Consider the following 17,006-nt stretch of genomic DNA (forward strand, 5'->3'; position numbering starts at 1 on the left):
TAGCAGTTGTCACCTCACCAGAAAAGAAGGAAAAAATAATTCAGCCTAAGGTGAGGAAGGTTGCAAAGAAGATAATCCCCTCTTTCCTCTTGTGCCACTAAGACAAAGAACTAGGGGAGTGATAGTAAGTAGTGCCAAACCACTATTGAAGAAAGAAGTGGTAAAGATCACCAAGTCAAGAAAAGGCTCAAGTGGCACAAGTGTAATGAAAAGGAATATTCCAGTCACCAAAGATCAATCAAAGAGAAGAAGGCTAATTAAGAAAAAATAAGCTATATAGGAAGATGCAGAGAGGAATGAGTCTGATGAAATTGGTCATCACCGAGCCATTATACATACCAAGCCTAAAACAATTGATGAGGAATGTGATAATTTTAGAAACTCTATAGGACTATCAAAATTTATATTCTTGAAGTATAATAAAATGAGTGCCTTATAAAAATCAAAGGTAGAAGAAACCATGTTAGAGATAATGGCTAAGCACAAGCTAGCACTGATAGAGATAGAAAATAAATTTTCTAGTGATTTGTATAATAGAATTGATGGAAAGTGGAAACATGCTACTATAATTGAAAGACACATAAGAGAAGGTAGATTAGCCAAAATAATGAGTGAACTTACTAATAAGAAAAAGATAGCATTTTTAGAGAAATATAGGAGCTAATTTGTTCCTAAATATAGAACACTCATGATTTTGCAAAATAAAGTTGAGTTTCTTGTTCAACAAAATGAGTTGTTGTGGAGTAGTATTTTTGGACTAACTATGGAAAGATTTGAGAAGAAGAAGGAAGTAGACATTGTTACAATAGATGAAAATCATAGTAATGAAGAAGATTTAGGTAATCTGAGCCCCCAAGTGAATATATCACATATTCATACATCAACACCTGACAGTATTGTCATTTAGAAAATTAAGGACTGTCTTAAGTTAGGAGGAACTCAAGTCCAAGTGGTTGATTTTAATAAAAAACTAAATTAGAATGAGCAACAACTCCAATAGGCCTCTCAAACCACAATATTGGTAATAGAAGTTGAGGAGTCAGAAAGGGAGAAGCAAGAACATATGGAACTAGAAAAGGAAACAAATGTAGATGTATCTACTATAGCTCAAGCATGACCACATGTCTTAGGACCTTTAGATGAGGGAAATAAGGATACTATATAGAAAGAAGAGGAGAAAGAACAAGAGAATGTAGTTTCTCAAGAAGTTTTGAGTACTACTATTGTTGTTCCTAGCACTGAAATACAAACATGACCAAGTGGTGAAACCCCCTCACCTACTCTAACTCAAGCAGGGCCAGACAACAACACTCCAAAGAAAGGGAATGGAAAGAAGAAAAAGGAAATTTCTCTAGGTACAACTTTTACCTTGGAAGAAGTTATTGAAATACTAGTTTGGGATTTAAAGATTCACACATTTGAACAAACTCTCATCTTGCAATATATTGTAGTAAGAAAGAAAAAGAAAGAAGAGATGAAAAGAGAGCAACAAAAAAGACAAGTGTTGCATGATATCAAGGAAATATTTTTTGATGTCTTTGATATTGAGAACATTGATGAACATGCACCTATCATATCATAGTTAGTGTGAATAGTTGAAAAAGCTAACAATGAGGATATTGAGACAAATGAGAAACTTATGGCCTGGTCTAAAAGTAAGTTAAAAAATAAAGTATTGGAGAAAGTTTCTACTATCACTACAGTAAGAAAAGTAGAATTGTAGGCACTAGTACAGAATCTAGAAGAATTTATAAAGAAGATACAAGATCTATACAATATTCTTTGTGACATGCCAAGATTCACAAATGAATTTCAGAAAAACATCCAGAAGATTCAAGATGACATGAAGTTATCAAGAGGATCTATCTCTCATTCAACTACATCAAGCTCAATGCATTATAACATTTTTTTTTTTGCACAAGGAAGATTGGTTGAGCTACATATAATAGCTAGTAGAATGCGAGCCAAACTAATCTCCATACAATCCATGTTGATACCTCACTTGGAGGTTATGCAAGCAGAGGTAGTTGTAGAAAAGGATCTAGTTCCAAGAGATCATAATCTATCTATTGTTGGTAGCTTAATTGATTTAGCAACAAATTTGGAGATCAAGAGTCAAGTTTTAGAATCAGTGAGAACCATATGGGATCATGCTCTTGCCATGATTATTCAAACTCATAAAATATTCATTGATAAATATGGTTTGATTCCATCTACATAGCCTAGTAGAAGAACCCCAACAATAGACATAAGTGTCAAAAACAAGGGGGAATTTTGATTCATAAGGAAATGGTGAAAAAAATCTACATTAGACTATTTTTGAGTCATGTAAACTATGTAATGTATACTGTGTTGTAAAGAAAAGTTTTGAGGTTCTATAAGAACTGATACATATGCTTAGGGGGAGTACTCTTATTCTTTTATTATAAATATAAAATCATGACAAAGTATTTTTTCCACTAATGTCAAAGGGGGATATTTTTGGTCTCTCTAAGTTTTGTTGTCTATTAGTGTCAAACATTTAATCATAAATAAGGTAGAGTCAATCAGTCATCACTACAAATGAGTTACTCCATATAGGTCGAGTTATGTAAAGACTTGTAAATAATCATGTATAACCTGAGTTATATAGGAGCCTAGAAAGTCTTTGGTCATCAAGTACTTTAATATACAAGATAAGTATGGTTAATTCCAATTAGACAAGAGTACATAGATGTTAATTTATATAGAATGAACTAAGTAATAGCAGGAAGAACAGTTATGACCGAGCATCAGAGACAGTGTGTGCTAAGTAACAACGAGTGAATATAAATGTCTGGAATGGTACAAACTTTGAGGTAAACCATTTTGGGCTGACATGTAAATAATATTTAATGATTTTAGAGATTGTTAAAAGTTTGTTACACATTTTGACTTGGGTCATTGATCCCTATGAAGAGTGGACAACCAATCAAATGAAGAGGAAAAAAGGAAAAAATATAGAAGAATCTCTAGATGTAATTAAAAAGAAAGATATAAACCCTATTTTGATAGAAGTGATTAAATGATGTCACAGATGAAAGTGTGAACTATGCGAATGATGTAAAGGAGTTAAGTTTTGGATGGTGCTAGAGAAAGTTGTGAAGTAAACAAAGTTAGTGGCCTGATTAAAGTAGTGAAGGATAGAGTAAATATATATTAGATAAGAGATTAGATTAGATATTGGAAGGAGGAGATCCATAATCAACATTGTGAGTGTAGACCAAAGGATTAGGTACTAAATTAAGTTTGACAGATTAAATCAGGCAAAATCTCTTAACATAGTGGTCTTAATAGGCCTTTTCTAAATCTCTTAACCAAGTCCTTAATTCATTGTAAGTGTAAAATCATTTATTCAAGGTAGACCTAATAGTCTTAAATATTTTAAAAGAGATGACCCCTCACAAGGTAGATCATCAGAAATGATCAAAATTGTAGTCCTAACAGGCTAACTTTGTTACTACAGTAGTGAAGATTTGTGGGTGTCATTCCCACCCCAATTTTAACTTAACTTTGGAGGGTGTCAAGGTTACCAAATCTTTTTTGTTATGTGTTTACATTTCATAGATGTGATATTTAGTTATATTTATTTTAGCATTTGATATTTCAAGTTATGTTATGCATAAGATAGATATGAGATGGTTAATATGGTGAATACAGTCAAGTTGTTATGAAGGATAAACATTTTATAGATCTTAATTCACCCCTCCACACCCCCTTGTATCTTGCTTCCCAATAAGATTTCCAATACTATGTCCTTCTTCTCCACATTTATAATTTATAATAAGTACCTCTAAACCAAGATCTTTATTCTATTTTTTCACCATTATTATTCCTAGTGTAACCAGTATAGCTACCCCTAGTGTAGTTACCTCTTCTGCTAGTATGTCCTTCCTTCCATTATGAATTTTCTTTATCTTTTATTGCATTGTTAGATCTGATACCTTCTTCATATGTTTTTCCTTTTCTTCTCTAAAATTTCTAACCTTTTCCTCTTTGTTTTTTATCATGTCTATTTGCCAATATTTCTTTAGCCTTCAAAGAAAATTGATATGCTTCTTCTACACTATCCATTTTAATATAGTTGATCTTATCTTGAATTTATGTCCTTAAAGTATTCAAGTATCTAGCCACTTTCTCCACTTCATCATCCATATGTCCAAATATGATATCCAACTTGTAGAATTCCTTAGTATATTCCTTCACACTCATGTCATTTTTCCTTAAATTTTGCATTTTTCTTATTAGATTAACTTGGTAGTTTGCTAGAAGAAACTTTTTTTTCATCTTTCCTAGCATCTTCATCCATGTTTTGATTTTTTCTTTTCCTCTCTTTTGTCTTTTAGTTTGTAAATGATCTCATCAAAGAGAAGCATGACCTTTCAATTTTGTGACTGCTATCTTAACCTTCATATCATCAGGAGTATCTTCATACTCAACGTATTTGTCCATCTTAGAGGTCCAATCCAATACTTCATTGGTCTCAAGTCTTCTATCATAACAAAAAACCTCAACAATAGGTCTAGAGTTAGCCCTAGAAAAAAATCTCAAAAGTATTTTCTCATCTTGATCAAATTCAAGTTCAGGATTAGGATTAAGATCTACATCTTATTCATCACTAACATCTTCAAGATTTACACCTCTTCTCTATAATGTCTCCATAGCTTCAAGCCTATTTTCAATATGACTCGACATGTCCATTATAGCATTATCCATATTTCCTCCACCATGAACCATCTTGACAACAGTTCATGCAATATCGTAACCTTCTATTGGAAATAACAATGGGAAACTAAATATTGAGAGGAGGGGTGAATCAATCACTTCAAAACTTTAACCAATTAAATATTCACCACATATCCATCTCTCAATATGCATCTAAATTGAAATAACTAACTACACATGTTCATCCGTAGCATAAATAAATAACACATATGACATAAGATATTTGGTTACCCAAAAACCCTCCAATGAGAGATTAAATTGGGGTGGGGATGACACCCACAAATCTTCACTATTGTTGTTGTAAAGTGTAGCTAATTATGGTTATAAAAGTTTTGATCATAAACTATGATCTGCCCTATGAAAGGCCTGCCCTATTAAAGGCTTACAAAGATTGTTAGATCTTACCTTGTTAAAGGATTTCAATACCCTGCTAAGTGTGCCTGGTTAAAAGACTTTACTTTACAATGAAATAAGAACCCTATTAAAGAATTTACAACAACCTATTAGGACTACTCCATTAAGATATTTTTACTGATTCACCTATTAGAATATCTTAGCCTTGATCATGTGGTTAGCACTTTGTTGCTAGATAACATATCACCTCTTTGCATGTATCTTTCATCCTCTTGTTCATATATAACCTCTATGTCCTCCAACTACTTTGTTCTATTATCCTCTAACCGATTCTACTATTCAATCCTTTCACATCTCCTTGGACACCATGAATGCTAAGCCTTTGCACATTCTTTTCTCCTCTATCTCCTATTCAAAATTTAGGATTTTTCCTCCTTAACAAGAATATGGTGACCTGAGGTTAGGTTAGAATCAACAACTATTATTCACCCATTTTTTCCACTTAATTCATCCCTTTAATTGATTAGATGCATGTATTATATAAGTATTCCCAATATACTTTCGTATATACCTCCTAAGATCATGAAACAATCATTAAGTCGGCCCAAAAATGGTTTACATAGAAGTTTGTGCCATGACAAATAACTATGTTCAAAATTGTTTTACTTGGCACTTGAAGTCCTTGATGATTGACATCCACTATATCTTCAATGTTGTAACTCAACCTCTGAATGACTCGGCCTCCATTGATCACTCAACAGTAACTATCTATCTTGCTTGGCACTTGAGTTACTCGACACTAACTATTTACTCGACACATACTATATATTAGGCTCGACATACACTATCTAATCACTTATGGTCGACATGCATTACTAGTTTGACATGAAATAAGTTTTTCGTTGTAAATGACTTAAGTGTATTGTCACTCATATGTCAAAACCAATCCGAGATCAACAATCTCCCCCTTTTACATGAGTGGAAAAAACACTTAGTCAAACATATAAATCCTTAACTTATGAGCATAACTCAAATAATCTCTATACTTTGCTCATCTTCTATATAAAATTTCAAAACTTCAAAATTTTGCCAAACTTTTAACTTAATAGTCATACCTCAAAACTGTTATAACTCCCCTTGAGGTGATTTTTTTTGTTCTGAATTTTGATACTCCTACTGAGTAGATCTGCTACACTATTGTGCTTTATTTTTGCATTAACTCCCCCTCTACTTGATCTCTCAAACTTATTTATTCTCACCCTTTTTTCTTATTTGCATTCTCCCTAAAAATGAATCTCATTCTATGATGACTGATAAATAATTATAATCAAAGAGAGAGCACCAAGCAATGATATTATGCCCTAGTTTGACTAAGATTGACCAAGAAGATATAACATAAGAATGAGATTAAAATAAGAAGAAATGTGAAATCAAATGAATAAGAATCATATAAGATGGTAGAAATGGTAAAGAAGTGAAGGAACGATGAATGTAATAGGAAGATTCAAAGAATAAACCTCAAAAGGTCAACCAATTGCATAGAAGAAGGGAGAATTCTAAATACAATGTTGACCATCAATATGGACTTGAATTTTGATTTTGATCCTGAAAATGGATCCAAGATGTCATAATTAGCTAGGGGTACTGTAGACACCCAAAAATTTGCAAAGACTTGAAAATCTGCAAATCTCAATCTAACAATGCAAATTGAGAGGAAGATAATAGACTTTTAAATTAAGGATTACATCAGGTTATTAATTGATTAAATAATTTATCAAATTAATAAGACCTAAACCAACTTTAAAAAGAGGATAAAAATAATTCAAAATCATAAAATGAAATTCAAAAGGGAGAAGGAAAAAGAAAAACTTTTGAAAATAAATGGAACTTTTATTAAATCAATAAATCCATTTATCCTCACAAAAATGAAAATCCTCCTTTTACATTTAAAAGAATTGGAAAAATCCTTATTTATCCTCAAAATCAAGTCTTTTGGACTCTTCCTCTTATTTATTATGAGATATTTTCAATTTCACATCCATTCACCAATCAAAGGTAAACCCCAGATTCTTACCCCAACTCCTTCTAAAATCTTATAAATAGAAGGACAATTCAAGAGCAAAGGGACCCAAGTTTTAGGCATCTACATTATAGGCATATTCAAAGTTGTCATATTGAGCATATTAGAATTGTTATTCTAGCAAGTTTATGTCATTTGGATACATTTTAGCTTTGTTTTCATGTTATTTAGTGTCATTTTAAAACATGTTTAGCTCATTGCATGTCCATTTTGACAGTATTCTAAGAGTTGTTACTTGCAAATAATATGCATTTTCACCTTAGATCTTGTATACATATTGGTAGATCTACATTTTAAGCATACTCTCATTCTAGAACTATCACTGAGATGCTACTCTTAGAGAATTCTTAGTGGTTGTAGTTTGGGAAACATGGGACATTCATAGAGTTTACATTTTGAGAATAATTTCTTGGGTTTAGTCTAGTTCATTGTCATTTTATCTGCACTCTACATTAAAGTTTCATGAATATGTGAATATACCGTGTATAGGTACAATTTTCATGTAATTCCAATGACTTCAAAAGTTAGGTCAAAATATAATGTGTGTGTGTGTGTGTGTGTGTGTGTGTGTGTGTGTGTGTGATGATAAGATTAACCCCTTGTGATGATAGGATAGAAAAGAGGTGAATGAAATCCAAGAGGATATGACAAGGTATGATCAAGAAGAAGTGAGAGAAGATGAACATAAATAGATGACACATCCATGAAAGATAAAGAAGACTCTCTCAAAATTATAATAAACACTAAAATGTAAACTTGTATGAAAAGTTGCAATTGTAAGGGTTATATAGGTAGGTCCTAGTTTTTATCATTGAGCCTTAATAGGGACATTGGAAGATCATACAATCATCACTAGTAGAAATATGAGAATATGAATATGATCTATATTAGATAGGAATATGGGAATCCAACCTATACATCAAAGACATATAGGTTAAGATGACTAGTGCACTTAAATTCCCTAGGTTTGATATAGCACTATTGTGCTTGTATCAAGACACAAAATGTCAAGATGGTCATAAACACACACTTCCAAAAAAATAGTCAAGGAAGTAGCTTTGTAGATCCTAAGCATCAAGTGGGACAAGAAAGATCTCAAAACACGTAATATCAATAAATTACACCCATAGGTAGAAAAATAAAGAAAACATGTCCCATGGTCTCAGTCCTCTAGTTCATGGCATCCTCAAGAAACTATTCGGGAGACAACACTCAATAAAGAAATAAGCATAGACAACACACAAAGAAAAATAAGGTCAACATGACTGAGCCAGTTTAAATGTTTAAGTGTGTGTGTGTGTGTGTGTGTGTGTGTGTGTGTGTGTGTGTGTGTGTGTCAGTCACATGACTACCTCTTTAGGACTCAAGTTCTACCAATAAGAAGTATCACAACATCCTAGAATTTAGCTGAAGTATTTGATAAATGTTGGAAAATAATTGATGTCAAGGGGAAAGTTATAATAATTTTTTTTGAGATTTTCCAAAGGAACACCTATGCATGAAAGAGACCCTAATAAGCCAAGTAGTTTGTGCCCCCTAGACCTAGACAAGAATCAGCTCCAAGTTGGGCAAGACAATAAGCAATATGGAATGCATAGTTTAGAGTGTAAAGTGACATGCTGATAGATATGGGTGCAAGGGTCTCAAGTAGCACTTGTTTCTAGGTTTTCACCACTTGGTAGGATTTTTTTAGATCTTAAGTAAGATCACACTGTGTTATCCCAACGTCAAATAAGGTATATTATATGGTGGAGTAGAAAGATGATAGATAAGTAGGGATGGATTGGAAAGGAATATGAAGCAAGTGCAAGTGATCCTCATGGACTGACTCCTAGAGAGCACCCAAGCTAGGGAATTATAGCCATATGGAGGAGGTTTTGGACAAGAAAAGAAATAAAATAAGGGAGATAGAATGTAGGATAAGAAGTTAAGAAAATAAGAGAGATAGAATATAGGATAATGACATGATATCATGCAAGTGTATAACCCAAAGAGTGGATATGTAAAGAGGCTTCTAAGAACCATCTTTATCTTCTTCTTTTGATCAAGACCATAGGGTCAATTTGATAAGATAGCGATGGAGTAGAAAGATAAGGATGAAGCTCAAGATAGAGGCTATGAGTGAATGAGAAAAATCATGATGGAGTATCTAATAGATAAGATATCCAATACCTAAGGAGAGATCAAAACTATCAAGATCAAAGGGGAAAGATGAAATGCATAGATTATGGAAGAACTATGCACGACACCTATTTTCTAGGTTTCCATCGTGGCACTTATCCAAGGTGCCACAAGAAGTGTTTTTCAACATAGGATGGATTTATTTCTCGTTACTTTTTCTACCAAGGTGTTTGTTTACCAAGTTTCCATCAAGGCACTTTTTCATTTATTTATTTTCCTTTTTGAATTTTTAGAAATAGGTCAAAGATGTTGATAAGGTAATGGAAAGGAGATGGTAGAAAAGGTATATGGAGTATAATATTTCATGACTTCAAAGGATACAAGGATTGTGAATAGTATGTAAGTCTAGGTGAGAAAGTGGGCAAGATCAACATTGACACACATCATAGAGGATTGTGAAATAATGGAGGAATAATAATGGAAATATCTTGAGGTTTTGATATATGAGGTAGTAGAGTAAGGTTAGAAGAAGATGAAGTGAAAGGATTTGAAAGATTTTGAGGAAGATGTTTGGAATAAGATGGAGTGGAAGCCTTTGGAAGCTTGAATGTTAACTTTGATTTATTTTCAACATTCAAGTATTTTAAAAGAGACTGGGGAATCCATATAGCTTTTGATTTTTCAATTCCTTTGTATGGTTTAGAATGTATATCTTCAATGATTGATTTAGGAACTAAAATTTTCTTTGATTTCACTTTTTAATTAGCAGATCTTTGTGATCTCTTCAATATTTCTTTCTTTCTTAGCATTCAAATGTCAATTAAGTGAGATATAGTGATCTTCTTTGTTCAATGGATTCTTGTGTTTATTTTTAAATTGATCATACAAATTTCTTCCAAAATGCTTGGGACTTGTGGATGAAGAAGGCTGAAATGAATGGTTTATATGGTTGAATGGATGCATATTTGTCAAAAATGAGTGTCTTTGTTGATCTTGAGGTATTGGGAGAAGTAGGGGATGATCTAGGAGTGGATGTAGGAGATGGAGGAATGTAAGGCTCTCATATGGATGGAAGGTTTGAAGGATTTATCTTAAAGGTATAATGACCAAGGATGGATTTGGAAGATGCAAATAGATAATGGTTAGAGATATCAACATCTTTAGTGCAAGCAACATGACAAAGGCCATCGATAGACCCATGAGTAGCTTTGATAGGAGCATTTGAAGTTTGAGCATAGTTTTGAAGTGGATATAGGCAAGTAGAACAAGAGAATGAGGGTATACTTTGGTCTTGACAAGTTTCTTTGTATAGCATAGAAAGAGAACCTTTCTCATAATTTTTAGTAAGTTCAATGGAGGTAGTGGAAGTTGTATCCTTATCGTACTTAGGAGGTGGATAAGACATAGGATATGGAAAGGTGACATTTTGAAGGAGATGAAAGGGTACTTGATCTTGATATTTATTTATAGCTTTATCTTTTTGAAATTCCTCTTGGCATGGAGACACTTATAAAGACATGGGAGAACATGAGGTTTGTATGGTAGGATCTTGAAGAGGTAATGAAGGACTAGTTAAAGTGGGCATAGTAGGAATATTATTATATGAAGATTGAGGCAGCATTGAAATTTTTTTCAGCCAAGTGAAAATTAGATTGAATTTCATTTAGAGGTAGTCCTTGAGGATAGGCATAGTCAATATAGGAAGCATTAGGTTACTTTTTTGACAAAGAAATGTTGGAAAGATTTGAAATTTTGGGAGGTACATGAGTGTTGGAAGAAGTGGATATATCAAGGAAACCATCACTAGACATAGGTTTATTAAAATGATCTTGATTAAGAGAAGTATCCTCCCCATATGAGTCATTAGAGGTATAGACAATCCCATCATTGATAAGAAATTGCATTTTATGTTTCAATGCCATGTAATATGAAGTAATATGGTCATTATGTTGATGATGAGAACAATAAACTTCCAAGAATGGGTTTTTATATGAGCTAGAGTTAGGTAATATGATTGTAGACACCTGAATCCTTTAGAAAATAAAGTATTTTTATTTTCTGAAAAAGTCCCTGATGACATCATCATTAATTAATTAATTAATTAATTTTTTATGCCATTAAATCCCTTTATCTTAATTAAAAATATTTAATTAAGGAATCCCTCCCAAAAATATTTAAATCTTATTTAAACATTATTTCCTTATTTATTAATTATTTAATTAATAAATTGACCAAAAATCCCAAAATAAATAATTTATTTATTTTTTGCCCAAAACTTGGCCAATTTCCTTAAGACCACTAACCTCTTCCAAAATCTTCTAATCCTTCTTTAATTTCGATTAAAGGCTAATCCCATCATTTCTTACCCCTAATCCCAACTCAAAATATTTAATTAGATTAAATATTAATCCTCATGTTTATTAAAAATACTTTAATAAATATCTCCTCAACCCAAACTCTTAAAATAAATAAAACTTTATTTATTTCTTAAAAACCTTAGTTATCCTCATCCTAGGAAGTTCTAGACTCTTCTAGAAAGTCTTCATCCTCATCCAAAGCATAGACTCTTCTAGAAGATGTCAATCCTTATCTTTGACCCTAATCCTAAGCCCCCCCCAATCTTGTCACATTCCCTAAACATGGGTTAAGACTTGCTAACCCAAGCCAAAGCCAACAAATATCTCCTCCTTCACCCACCCTCATTTATTGCCATCCACTTGCCCATCTCTAACAAGCCTAATCTAATCTTAACCCAAGCCTAATCTAAGTCTTAATCATTTGCACATTCCTAAGTCAAGCTTAAGACTTTTTTAATCCAACCCAAGTCAAAATATCTCAACTCTCTCACAAATATCCCAACCATAAAACTTTATGAAGCCCACAAAGCCATAAATGACTCTTACAAGCCCATTCATTGCTCTTACAAGCCATTATGAGGATCTTTATGAGCTTTGAGCCTCCTTTGTTGACCCCTCAACCCCTCTTTCTCTAACCAATGGCTCTGTGACATGTGTCACTCCCTGATTGGCTATAAGGAAGCAAAATCCATGTACTCTCCTCTCATTCAATCTAAACCTTCCATAAGCTTTCTCCCATCCTTGCATCCTAGCCCTTGGTCCCTCAAGCCCTTTGCCTATTTAAGGAATCCTCTCCCAAGCCATTTTAACACAATCTAGAAAGTAAAGCCATAATGCCATTTTGAGAAGCTTTTTTACATCAAATCCATTCACCAAAATCTATCAAAAATTCTCCATTGAAGCCCATTTGAGCATTTGAGCATACATACATAATCAAGCCATCTTAGCTATTAGACACACCTCTACATCAAGTGATCATCCTTATTGAGAGAGCCTATCCATGGCTCATATTCTCATTTGAGGACTTCACTTTGTCTCCCATGAAGTTATGTTAAATTAGTATGCAAATTCTTTTTGATTGTTTTAATTTGGTGTTTCTAACATACTAAAGTAGCATATACAATGATAAGCTCATTATATTTAAGGAGTATTTTCAAGATGACATCATAAGAATATTAAAATTTATCTCAAAAATATGTCTAGGCCCTCATTGTTGTTTCTTAAGTGCATAATATGCATCCATGTATTCATCATAGTGGTCAAAGATAGGTTCATCATGGAATCTTGGCATAGGCTCAAAGGAGGTATCACTTTCTTTTTCTCTAAGGAGGTCTTTGGACCTAGAAGATGAATATAATTGATGCCTTGGAGTAGAATAAATAGACCTTGAAGAAGATAATGACCTTAAAGAAGATAACTCATATGAATGTAAATATCTCAAGGAAGATTCATGATATGATACCATTCTTTCTTCTACATTTTCCTCAAATTGAGAGTATATGCTTATCACTTCCTTAGTGAGATTAAGGTAAATGAGGTCATTGGTCTCTTCTAATTTATTATATGGTATTGTAATTTCCTAGGAAGATAAAGAAACTCAAAATCATCTAGAAGTGGTTGGAATTTGGTAACACAAGGTTTGAAGCCCATGGTGTTAGATATAAAATTGAGCATGAAGGAGACTAGAAGAAGCTAATAAAGTGATACAATATTACTTCATGTTGAAACTAGAGAGGTGGAGTGTTCACTTTCCAAAGATAGGTAGAAATAAAAGAGTGACTTGTCAATCAAAGTATCCAAGAAACTTATGACACCAACGACTCAAGTAAAGAGATAGGAAAGAAGCCAAATAGCCAAGTAGATAGAGAAAGTGAGATGACAAGTGAAAAATCTTCCTAATCAAAGAGTGTAGTCAAGAAATCAAGGTAACCTCTTCAGCTAAAAAGAAGCTCCTAGTATGTCGACATAAAACATGAGGATGGAGAAGACCAAGAGTGCTAAGACCAAAGAGCCATTTTTAGCATGTTCAAGCACTAGAGACATGGCAATGAAAAGTCAAATAATGCTACCCCCCTAGAAATAAACACAAGAAAAATATTTAGACTTGATGTTTGGACTTTTTTTGATTTTTTTGGTTTTTTGGTGCTTTTGAATTTTATGATTTTTTATGATATTTTATGATATTTTTTGATAAAAGCACACAATGAAACAATGCAAAGAGAAATATCAAAATTAGTACACTTCTCTAAGCCTTTCTATCCAAGGGATCTCATGGATTGAGAGTCTTGAATGAAAACTTATAGCTACCTAATCATGATGTGCAAAGGGTACAAAAGGAAGTGGTGTGACTCTCAAATGAGCTTAGGTGTGAAGCCCCTTGCAAGGTGTACCATATAATGGGAGATTCAAAGACAATAGAAAAAGTTCTAGTGTCCAACAACCTATGCAATGCAATACAAGTATGAACTAAGCTAAATGGAATGCAAGATGTAAACTAGCTAACAAGAATGAGAGTGTTACAATCCTCCTATTCAGCTAGATGAGATAAATCTAAAGTTTAAAAGAAAAGATGAACTAATGCAAAAATGCTATTAAATTAATGTGGAATGGAAATGAGAGGTGAGGCCACAAGGTCTTCAAAAGCTTTGAAGAGTACCTAGGTTCCTACAACATAATGTTAGTACAAAGCATGAGGGTTCAGAAATGAGGATAGGGCTCTCCCTTTTAAAGAAGAACATAAGATGGAGATCATAGGGAAAGAGAGGCTTAATCAAGGGTGGATGATGTGTATTGAGTGATCCATGTGCACAAGTATCTCACCTAATCAATATCAATAGTTGGATTTAAGTGGCAAAAGATACGTGGAGCAGAATTAGAATTATTTTAAAAATAGAAGATTCCTCCCACATTGAAAAATTATGGATTCATGTATAGACAAAAAAATTCCTTTTCGTTTACTTTAAAAATAGGAATAATACTTCACGTGTGCATATTTTGGGATAAGTGGGAAGTGGGGACTTTTATTTAATTAAAGGGGAGAAAGTTCCATTTAATTAAATAAGGACTTTAGATAAGGTGGTTGAACCATAGGTTATAATTAAATAAATAGATTTTTGAGGTTTTGATCAAGAATAAGCGATTGATAAATTATGTAATATTTCTAAAAAGGATGCCCATAGTGTTGATTTGATTATGCTTCTGCTTCTCCTTGATTAAGATCTTCAATGTATTTATTCTCTAAGTAGTATAGTGCAGAATCTCCAACTCCACAAAGATGTAATCTCATTCGATGTTACTATGTTGGGAAGTTCTCTTTGTTCAACTTACATCTCTCTCTCTCTCTCTCTCTCTCTCTCTCTCTCTCTCTCTCTCTCTCTCTCTCTCTCGTACATCTTGATATTTGGCTTGAATACTTTCAAAATTTTCTCACAAGTACCCAAGCTCTAATACCAATTGTTAGAATAATTAGAATAAATGAGGGGGGGGGGGGGGGCTTCAATCAATTATCCTTACTTAAAGATCTACCAATTAAACTTTTAAAAACTTCAAACAACATATTTAAATTCTTAAATCCACTTGGCCAATATAGAATCTTAACCATAAATTAACTTATCCATTTCAACACTTAGTTTTATGTTCAATATATGCCAACTAATAGAAATATAGAACAATAAATATAATGAAACATGAAATCAAAATTTACACATGTTTGACACTAGAATTTAACGTGAAAACCCAGTTTGAAAAAAAAAAAACATGCTACCACTTCTCACTCTTTTGAAGTGAGCTTAGTTAAGAGCCAACCCTATTAAAGGTTACAAAACATACTATTTAGTGTGACCTTATTAAAGGATTTAATCATCTTGTTAGGAGTGGCCTTGTTAGAGGTATTTAGATCATTCCATTAGAATTTCACCTTCATTAAAGGATTTACAAATGACCATTAGGTCAACCTTGATTAAAGAATTTTACTGCCATGATGGTTAGAAAGTAAAAGCTAGATTGATCTGATCTACTTGGCACCTCTTCAAGAAATTGCTTTAGAAGAGTGAAAAGTGGTAGCATGTTAACCAACAATATGATGAAGAGTTTCCAAGAAGATTAGAGATGGAGAATATGATGAAGTACAATCAATGAACCAACATATGAGCTAAATGGAGATCTAAACAAGCGAGTCATGTCTTAATAGATCAGACCTAGTTGTTACTTTCTAACCATTATAGAAGTAAAATCCTTTAATCAAGGTTGACCTAAAAAACATCTGTAAATTCATTTAACTAAGGTGAAATTCTAATAAAATGATATATATTCCTCTAATAAGGCCACTCCTAATATGGTTATTTAAATGCTTTAACAGGATCACACCCAACGATGTGTTTTGTAACCTTTAATTGGGTTGGCTCTTAATCGAGCTCACTTTAGAAGAGTCAAAAGTGTTAGCATGTCACTTGGTGGTTTTTCCCAAATTGGGGTTCCATTTCAAATCTTAGTGTCAAACATATGTAAATGTTGAGTTCATCTTTCATCCTATTTACTTATTTATATTTTTTTTAGTTATCATATACTGAATAGAGAACTAAGTGTTGAAATGAATAAGTTGATTTATGGTTAAGTTTCTATATTGTTTGAGTGGATTTATGAGTTTGAATATGTTATGTGAAGTTGTTATAAGTTTAATTGGCACATCTAGACCCGAGGATAACTTAACTCACCCCCCCCCCCCACACTCAGTTCTACTAATCATTGTAACTCATTCTTCATCTCTTCTAAAAATTTCTCACTAGCTTTATCATTTCCTCCAAACATAATATCATCAAAAAATACTTCAAAAATTAGTAATCCATCTAATTTTTCTCTCAAGTAAAAGTTATTAAATACATTGCCTTTCTTGAATCCTATAAGACCCCTCCAGCTTGTACGTACTTATTTAAATAGGAATTTCTCTATTAAATACTTTATAGGATATTTAAATGGATATGAATTAACATTTTATGGTTTAGATTTCCTAATGAAAATTGAGATAAGTTGATATGTATATGTTTTGATACTTCGTGATTCAAAACTTACTACATTGTTCGACTGTTTAAACATTGATTTGTACTAATGATGATATGAAGTGTTTCACATTATGATGATGATGTTTATTATTGTAACATGATGATTAGGCTATATGCACTCAGATAGTTCAATATGATCTATTAATGATGTTTATGATGTTTTACGTATATGTATGTATTATGATGATTCTTTCAATAATCTAATTCGCACTGATGAATATGTTATGATGATTCAATTATGAGATTAGTGATGATTAAATATGTGTGCATAAATGAGAAAGGTTATTTGAATGA

Source organism: Cupressus sempervirens, chromosome 3 (assembly GCF_028749045.1).
Source record: "Cupressus sempervirens isolate cs-2001-9-10 chromosome 3, ASM2874904v1, whole genome shotgun sequence".
Lineage (NCBI taxonomy): Eukaryota > Viridiplantae > Streptophyta > Pinopsida > Cupressales > Cupressaceae > Cupressus > Cupressus sempervirens.